Raw genomic sequence first — 10,569 nt, 5'->3', positions numbered from 1 at the left:
ACTTATAGGAGGGTCTTAATAGGCGTAGTATACGCAACCTGATGTATATATATAAGGCGACTTATAGGAGGGTCTTAATAGGCGTAGTGTACGTAACCTAATGTATATATATGGGGGAGGCTGTAGGGGAAATATAGGCTAGTTAGATAAGGACTTAACAGTTAGAGATATAGGCCAGCTTATAAAAAGGGGGGATATAAGCTTAGTTAGTAGGAGAGGGGGGAGTAAATTACCTAGCACGGGACCTGGCGTCTCTACGGCCCCCTCCTATAAGACACGGTTGGCCTATTATAAGGAGACTCTTATAGGCAACGCGAAACGGGAACTAGTAGTAGTATAGGGTGTTACGCCCCTATACTACTACTAGTCTCCTATAGGGCGTAGTATATAGCAGCCACTACTAGCTTTAAGGACCTTACTCCTTAGCTAGGCTCTAACCCTTAGTACACCTAGTAGGCAGATAGGATTACGTCCTAGCCGAAGAGACTGCTATATAGCTTAAGAGAACGGATATGCGTGTCGGTATATTAACAGACGGGACCGTTTGCTAGGGTGGTATACTAGTAAAATATACTTAAGGAGTAAATAGGAGTTACTTAGGCGGGAGAGGTTTTGGCCTAGCCTTAACCGTAAAAGGTAGTGACGCCTAAAGGTAGGAATAAGCCACTAGAAAACTAGAGTAGAGGCCTAAATAAGCAGGTATGTTAAACTTTACTATATTATAGCTAATATATAACTACCTATCCTCCTTACTAGCGAACCGTACCTAGGCCGCTATAGCTGCGCCTCTACAGTATAGGGAGCCTACCCCCCTAAAGATAATATCTAAATATATAATTATAATATAACCAAATATAGAGAAAGCAGAGGGGCTTAGGGGATAATTAGAAATAGAAGTCCTTATAGAAATTTATAAGGAGGTCTATAACGCCGTTATAGTCCAACACCTTAGGAGTGGAGATATTAGAGTCACCCTAAGGAACTAATAGGTAAAGGAATAAGCTATAAGGGTAGGGGACAGGCTAGGAGAACATATTAGTATAAAAGTGCTCCGTAAAGATTACCTAGTTAAAGTCCTAGTGGTTCCCCTAAGCCTTAGGGTAGAAAAGGGACGCCAGGCGGATAATACGGCAACTATATATAAGATAGTAAAATAAATGGAACGCCTTATACTAGGACTTAAGATTACCTAAATCTAATGGCTTTAATAGAAAAATGCAAATTAAGTATATAATAAAAATAATAAAAGAATATAAGGGTCGCTAGAGACTTACTAGGGAGACGCTGGTTAAATATATAGCTCCCTTATTGTTAGTATATATATACTAGGAATGTAAAAACTTCTTATTTAAAAAGGTATTATTATAAATGGCCTTATATATAACGCAAGGCTCTATAATTATAAACTCTACCTAAAATAATGCTACCGCTATATATAATAGGGACACACCTAATCTATATACGCAGTATAGGTGTGCTACGGCCACTATACAGGCCCCCATAATATAAGAAACTGCTTAAATTAAGACTAAATAAAATGCGTAAACTGCCACTAAAGCATATATAAGGCGTAGGAGAAAGGAAACTGCATTAAATATAGGAGATAGAAGGTAAGGGCTTAATAGCTATAGGAATAACTGCACGCTAGGTTATATAAATAGAAATAATAGGTAATAAGCTAGGGGGGCGTAGGTGCCTTTTTAGCATTTCCTACCTTTAATACTAGGGGGCTAGGCTAGCTATCCTAAGCCTTAACAGGCCAGAAGCGTTGCTGCGTAATATTACTAGACCGTATAGGGATATAAGGGTTATAGGGGATATAAGGGAGAGGATGCCCTATAGGAAGACCACTATAAATAGCTATAGTAAGCTTAAGACCAGGATAATTAAGAATTAGACTTAACGCGGTAAATATAACATTTATAGCTAACTCTTAAAGGGTATATAGCTAACCAGTAAGAATAGGGGAGGAACTAGAGATAATAATAGATTTAGATATAGAAGCGCTACTAGGAATATAAGATATGGGAATAAAAAGCTCTATATAAAATAAGTAGTAACTAAAATGTAGATATAAGAGATAGAAGCTCTAAATATTATAGAGAAAGTGGAAATAGAGGAAGTAAGGAACGAAGGAGAGGTAAAGGACCCCCGCTAGGGGTCCGCTACCTATCTATTATATAGTATAACTGCGGTAATACAAACCACTATCTTGTAAGGCCCTTGCTAGATAGCTTAGACCTAAAAAAATACTATATCCTTGCTATATAAGAGCCGTATTATAATACCTATATATAATTAATATACTGCCCCTAAGGATTCCAGCTCCTATATAAACCAAAAGCAGCTATACGCATATGCTTTATAATTAGTAAGGCTATCAGCCTATCCTTATAGTTATAGTAGGCAGTTAACCTAGATATATAGGGGACTGGTTTAGATTATTAATATATATAACCCTAGGGTTAAAGGGGTCCTATAAATAGAGAATATTATATTAGTAATAAGCTTACTAGAAACTAAAGATATAAAGTTTATCTTATTAGGAGATATAAACCTCTACTACCTATAGTAGGGGGGTATCTATATTGCTGCTAAACGATAGGTAGAGTGCCTACTAAAAGCTATAAANACNTNNGGCCTTAAGCTAGCNACCCCNCNNNGAGNAATTATATGGNAATAAGGNNCCNCTAAAAGTATAATTNACCTTATATTTATAGACGAAGGCCTATACTAGAGACTTAAAAGGTATAACCCTAAAGAAGAATAGGCACTCGCTTTAGACTATATCCCTATCTAAATATAGCTAGATCTAGATATTAAGGCATAATTAAATAGTAAAAGATATGTAATAAGAAAGCTTAAGACAGACAGCTTCCTTAATATAGTTAAACAATAACTTTAAGACCTAGAAGAAATCCACCTAATACCAAATAAGCGAGGCTTAGTGGCTACCCCTAAGGAAATCAACTAAAGACTAGAAAGGATTTAGGCAGCAATTAAAAATGGGTTAAAAGAGCACTGCCCAGTCTTAAAAGTGGGCCCCTATGCGCAATATATATGGTCCGTATAATGCGCAGTTCTTATTACTAGCTAATAATAAGTAAGAAGAAAATATATAAGTAGCTATAATTCTAAAGATAAGAGATATTATAAAGACATAAGAAACCAGCTAAAGAATACCCTAAAAAAAGAAGTAAGGAATAGCTGGAGATAGTTTATAAATAAGCATACTATTAACCTAAGCCTCCCCTATAATAAAGGTCTTTAGAGGATAGCAAAATAGGTAAAGAGAAAGGTAGGACATTTAGTAGAAGACCTACACCTCCTACCCCTGCGAAGACTAGGTAAATTACTAGCTATAAGCGATAATAAGAAGAAGGCAAAAATCCTTATAGAAAGATTTTTCCCTTAACTAGCTTTAGTAGACCTTAGCGATATTATAGGTAAAGCACCGGTGACTTGCCTAAGGATTAACAGTAATATAATAACTAAAGAAATGGCCAGAACTATTAGCCGCCTTTTAAATAATATAGTACTAGGACTAGATAGGATTCTAAATAAAGCCCTAAAGACCTATGGACCACTAATAGTACCTTAGCTTATAAATATAGCTAGAGTATACTTTATAATAGGCTACTACCCAAGACTCGGAAGAGCTATAATAACGTTTATCTTATATAAAGAAGGTAAAGCAGACTACTTATTTCTAGGGAGCTACCGCCCTATTGCCTTAAAGAATACCCTTAGTAAGATCTTAGAAAGGGTAATAGCGGACCGTATAGTAGATATAGTAGAGGAACACGCCCTACTACTATAAAGCTAAATAGGGGCAAGAAAGAACCGCTTAATAATATTAGTACTTACGCTACTCGCTGCCACTATTAAATTAGCATAGGCGATGCGAAGGGACTTTATAGTATTAATGCTCAGCCTAGATATTAGTGGCGCCTATAATAACGTACCCTATAAGCGTCTCCTATATATCCTTAAAGCAAAAGGCTTCCTAAAATAGATTATATAATTTGTTTAAGGGTTTATAGGCTAAAAAGAAATATTGCTAGTCTTTAGCGGATACCAAAGCCCCTCTATTGTAGTTGCAACAGGAATACCATAAGAATTACCCCTCTTACCTATACTTTTCCTTTTCTTTATAAGCAACCTACTTAACTCCTTTAAGGAAGGGGCGACCTAGGGGATAGGCTTTATTAATAATATAACCCTAATTATATACGGGCTAATAGCCGCAAAAAATTGCAGAACGCTAGAGAAAGCTTATAATACCTATATAGAATAAGCAAGATAATATAGAGTCTAATTCTTACTAGAGAAGTACCAGCTAATCCACTTTATAAGAAAACGCAACTAATCTATAGATCTTTAGCATATAATTCGCATCTAAGGCTTTAGGGGTTAGCTAGTTTAGGGCCTAAGAGTATTAGGAGTATAGGTAGACAGTAAGCTTTAGTAGAGCGCATATACGGCCTAAGCGGCCCGTAAGGGCTAAGTATAGTATATNGTATTATCTANGATNGTTAATTCTATATAGGGNCNATNCTTNTAGAGGTNACGCCTANTATATATAGCAGTTGTCNGGCNAACNATAACGTATAGGTCCAGTATTTAGGCTATTAGAGAATCTAAGAAAGGCCCCCCTAAATCGCTCCTTAAACTACTCTAAAAGGTCCAAATAGCCTACCTTTAGAGTATAATAGGCGGATATAAGCAAACGGCTATAATACTGCTTAAGAAGGAAGCTAATATTCCCCCCCTATAACTATATATTAAAGCCGCTACAATATAAAGGGCGTAAAAGGAACGTAACTTTAATATTATAAAGTATATTAAGACACGCCTAAATAAACTATAGAGGGACCCTAGGGCGCCTTATAGGAGAATAAACCAATAACCCTAAAGTAGGGAAGATATATTAGAGAAATAGGTAAAGAAAGCAGAAGAAGAATAGTGCTGCTTTAGGGCCCAGGCCTATATAGAGGAGGAAAGGAGACGTATAAGAGGCCAGTAAGGACAATAGTAAGAGAGAGAAAAGAGCTAAAGTAAAGTATAAAAGAACGCTAGGAAACTAACTACCGTAATGTAATATTAGCTAGACTAACGCTAGAGAGGCGTATGGGAGTTAAAGGTATAGAGGTTAACTAAGGCAAGAAGAACCTAAGCCGTAGTATAGTTAACGCCATAGGGGGTAAATACTTTAGGGCTCTAAGAAGGCCTAATAAAAGCAGAAAATATAATAGTAATACTCTTAAGAATAGAAGTAATAGGACTAAAAGACTAGCTCTACTAGGTAGGTGTCCTAGTAGGTAGCCCGAGATATAAATATAGCTAGCTAAAACAGACACTAAAGTACGTAATACTACTATGCCCCTTATATACTAACCAAGAAGTAATACTCTTAGTAGCTGGCATAGAGAACTATAAGATACTGCTCTTAATATAAAAAGGCCTTAAGGCGGTTACCTAGTGGCTTATTAGCTAAAATATACTAANCNAGTTCNNGGTTATAAAGNAAATANTAATAAANGGNNGGGGGGTAAGTAANNGGNGCCCCCTAATAACTCTATAGTAGTAAAGTAAAGTTTATAATACTAGCGCGTCCGTAGGCTTATTACGGCAGCAGTGGTTCCTAAAGAGGTTAAAAAGTAAGGTAGTAAGAGCACTATAGGTGACTTATAGGCGCCTCGCAGGCGCCCTATAGGCGAGTCCTAAAAGGTAAAGAGATAGATTATAGGGTTTTCTTAAATAGAGTTTTCTCCCTATATATATATAAGGAGTAGTCCGCGTGGGCCTAATAGGGATCCAAATCGGATGTTAAGCAATGAATTATTATTATATAATTAACCTATCCTATAAATAGGATAAATACCTTTAGTATATACTTATATTCTGCTAAGTATATATTAAACGGAACTTTATAAAGTGCTTTCTAACTTATAAAGTAAGATATATTATAGAGTAGATATAAAAAGCGGAGATAGAGTAGAAACTAATAGCGTGTATATAAAGTATATATATACTATATCCAGAGCTTACGTCTTAAATAAACAATAAAAAAAAACATAGATACTAGCTAGGCTTATAAAAGAAAAGTTAAAGGTCCCTTATAAGTAGTAGGTATATATATAAAAGTATACTAAAATTAGTAAAAGTAGTTACCTTTAAGATAATAACTTTACTAGTTAAAAATTATATATACTTACCATAGTACTACAGTAAAAGTATACGCTCTATATATGCACTATATATTTTAATATTTTAGTATAGGCTTAAACTCCATATATAAGAAATATTTAATCTATAAAAGCTATATAAAGAGACGGAAATAGATAATATATAGAAAAATTATAGTAACTTAAAGCGGATAGTAATATAGCTATAAAAACAATATATATATATATTACATATATAAAGTATATACTAAGCTTAAGTAGTACAGAACTAGTAAAAATTAGCTAAGCGGCGAGCTAGGAATCCTAGGCTAAATTTTTCTTAAAATCCTTAGAACCTATTTAATACCCCTAGGCCTACTATATCTAGTAGCCAGATTATCTTATAGATAAGTATAGTAGATAATAATATTATATTAGTATTAGATATATCGCGCGTATCTACAGCGTATATAGCGAAGATACCACTACTACCATTATAAAGTCAAACATCCTGGTCTATAGGTAAGAGGTATAGGTTATACCTATCTACGGAGGAGTTAGAAAAGGAGGCATATATACTATATATAGAAAATATAGAGCAATAAATTAATAAATTAAAATAAGCTAAAGACGTATATAATAAAGCAAAGGAACTAGCAGAGCTTAAAAAGAGGGCGTAGGAGCATAGTATTAGCATATAGGGCGCATATATACAGTATATGCACAGAAAATATTATATAGAGTTCTATAACAAATAAAGAATTAATTAATATAGGCCTATTGCCCTATGCCCTATATTAGGCATATACCTAGCCTATCTACTAAATAAACCCCCTATTAAAACTCCAACTATATATACTCTACTCTACGTATATAGCGTGCAAGCCTAGCATATACTAGAGCCTATAGTTTAACACTTATACGGAAAAGGTGGGTTAAGTAGTAGGTTCCGCCTGTAGCTTATATAGAGTATAAGCAAAATATATATAATAAAAGGAACTAAACTTACTAGAGCTCTTACCTCTACTATAATAACCCATTATGTTTTTGCTTGCTAGTACTAAATATTAGCTGTATATATATATAGAGAATATATAAGGTAAGCTTACCCTTTTAGCGGCAGGCGGACGGTAAGGGGGACTCCTTACGGTTGCCCGGTGGGGTTAGGCCGCGCTATATATATAGTTAGCGTATACTAAATATATATAGGTAAAATACTAACCCTACGTTTTAAGCCGGTTAAGGGAGTAGATAAGCTAACGTGCTATTTCTCTTTTATTAGCATACGCCTAGTATAAGCACATATTAACCTATGGTTAGTAGAAAATATTAGGGGTTTGTATATATAAAGTATATACGCGTATAAGCTAGCAATATAACTAAGTAGTAGTTTTAGTAAAGTATATACAGTCAGTCGTCAAAAGTTTGGGTCGCCTGGTCAATGCACTACCAAAAACTAATAAAACTCTCGATCTTTGTAAGTAAGTAGAGTCACTTCTACATAATAAAAATCTATAAAAGTTTTAAATAAGATAAATTATTGCCTTTTCTATTAGCTTACCTAAAAAATTCCTTATTAATAAATTTTTTTACCGTCTAATAGAGCTGGAAGGTAGGGCCTCCCCACGCCCTATCGGATTTATTAGTAAATTTACCGAAATCTTGCCGAAGTTCGACGAAAACCAAAAAGCTCCAGCGCCGCACCCCATTTAATTAATATATACTTTTTAATAAATAGTTAAAATTATATAGAAGATATTTTTATGTATAGTTTTATTTAATTTTTAAGTTTTTTTACTTATTTAAAATATTTATTGTTGAGCTTTTTAAACCAAAAGGTGGTAAGTTTAGTGGTTTTTGGCGGGGAATTAGGTAGGCGACCCAAACTTTTGACGTAGTACTGTACAGGGCCTATATAAAGTTAAACTTTACCAGTCTCCTAGATATAGAGATAAGCGTTTATTTTTAAATTAGGCAGTAGCCCTAGCGGTAGTTATACTTATTCTTCCTATACGCTACCCTTAGGCCTATAAGTACCCTTAGGTCTAAAATTAAACTTAGGGGGAATAAGTATATAAATAAACAAATAGATAGATAGATATATTAGGATATAGCGCGTATATATAGAAGTAAAACTAGTACTCTTACCTTGTAATAAAATTGCCTACTATTGTTCCGACTAATACCGGTATATATAATATTCCGGAATATTTCTACCTTATTCTAGAATAAGTTATATATCGCTTTAATCGACCTTATTCTAGATTACTTATCTTATTTCAGAAAAGATCTTTAAAGGTTAGGCTAATTACTAGGTGGTATAGTAGGTAGAGGCTTGCCAACGCCTATACGTATACTATAAGTTATAAAGTTCTTTAAAATATATACATTTTATACCTTTATTTTTCTTCGCTTCTAGATTTAATTAGTAAATAGTTATTGTATAACGGGGGGGGCGAGCAACGAGCGCCCCCTGATGACTCTACAGTAGTAGAGTAAAGTGTGCGATACTAGCGCGTCCGTAGGCTTGTTACGGCAGCAGTGGTTCCCAAGGAGGTCAAAAAGTAAGGTAGTAGGAGCACCACAGGTGACTCGCAGGCGCCCCGCAGGCGCCTCGCAGGCGAGTCCCAAAAGGCGGGGAGATGGATCACGGGGTTTTCTCAAATAGAGTTTTCTCCCCACATGTACATAAGGAGTAGTCCGCGTGGGCCCAATAGGGATCCGAATCGGACGTTAAGCAATGAATAATTATTATTAGTTATTGTATAAGTTCTAGAATAACCTTAAATTACGCTAACTATACCTATATAGTCAAAACTCTTTATAACGATGCGGGTCGTACGGCCGACCGTATCGTAATACCAATGGTATTGTTATACATGGAGTCACGTGTTAGGTTAATAAGCAAGAAAAAGGAGGCTGACGCGTGGCTAAGCATCCTAAAAGGGCGTAGGGCATCTACTTTACGGGCTAAGTAGGACCCCTCCCATACAAAATCTCTACTGGTTATAACGATTTTGGTAGAGAAAACTTAACGATATTGTGAATAGTCAGTATATCGTAATATTACACCAAAAAAAATTTGATTAAGGGGTGTAGATCGTAATATAGAGTATATCGTTGTAATCAAATATCGTACTAAAGAGTTTCGACTGTATAACGTTACTAAAAGATCTACTTAATAAGTATATATTTAGTAATTGAATAATATTTTATAATTAAGTATAAGGCATTTTATAGAGCTCTTGTAAGCTCCTTTATAGTATTAATTTTGCTTAAAAATCGCCTAATTAGGCTTAGCGCAGGGGCTATCGCGAACTTTAAATTTTTTTTATTAATCCTCCCTTACCTACTACCTCTGCACACGACTTAATTAGATCCTTAATAATATGTACACCTTTTCTATAAGTTCTAAATATATATTTAACTCTACTGCTAGCTTAAATCTAATACTAGTAATAGCAATATCGTCCACGTTTACCTCCGCGCCTACCTTTACGCCCGCACCTAATGCGGCTCCCTTACCTCCTACTAATGCTTCTACCGCGAGCTTACCTGCTATAGATGTAAGTAAGGATGTAATAATTAATAGTATAGCTATTAAAGGAAATATAAAGCGTTCTTCCTACTGCTATAGAGGAAAGCCTTATATAAATTAGCCGACGGAGGACTTCCTAGGCGAGCCTCTAGTAAGAGCTTATAGAAGGTTTAATCAACAATAGTAAATAAGGGAGGTAATTAATTAAGCCTACTAGCGAGGCTGTATAAGCTAAAGGAAAGGAGAATAATAGAGTAAGTAAGATTAACGCAGCTAGGAGAAATCTAAATCGCAATTACGCCAAATCTAATTAGGCAATTAGTCTATAGCTAGTAGAATGTTAGAAAGCCCAGCTTTTAATAAATCTTAGTAGGTTTAAAGCTTTACGCAATTTATAAATTTTAGTATTGGGGAATATAATTAACTACCCCCTACCTAATTGGTTTCTACTACTTATAGGCTATATCTATAATGTAGAAAGGCCTTTAAATATATATATAAATTACAGTATAACCTAGTTTAGATAGAATCTAATAGTATTATAGTAGTTTAGAAGAGTAGTAAAATTTAATCTCTAGAGTAATAGAGAATCTTATTAGAAAATTAAGATCTTATATTTTTATACTAGAGATCGCGACTATGCTTTACTAAATAACGTACTTTATAAGCGAGTCGCGTATATAAGGGAGTCGCGCACTGCAAAACCCCACCAAAATCGCGATTTTTTGACCCTAGTAAAATCAACCAATTCTTAATAATAATTAATGCAAATTTAATAGCGGCCTATTAATGTAATAACTAACTTATATTAGAAGTATTAGAAATCTTATATAAGCGGAAGTAGGTTAAATANNAAANNNGNGG

This window comes from Cenococcum geophilum (genome assembly GCF_001692895.1).
Source record: "Cenococcum geophilum 1.58 unplaced genomic scaffold K441scaffold_89, whole genome shotgun sequence".
NCBI classification, from domain to species: Eukaryota; Fungi; Ascomycota; class Dothideomycetes; order Gloniales; family Gloniaceae; genus Cenococcum; species Cenococcum geophilum.
Note: the sequence above shows the minus strand (reverse complement) of the source record.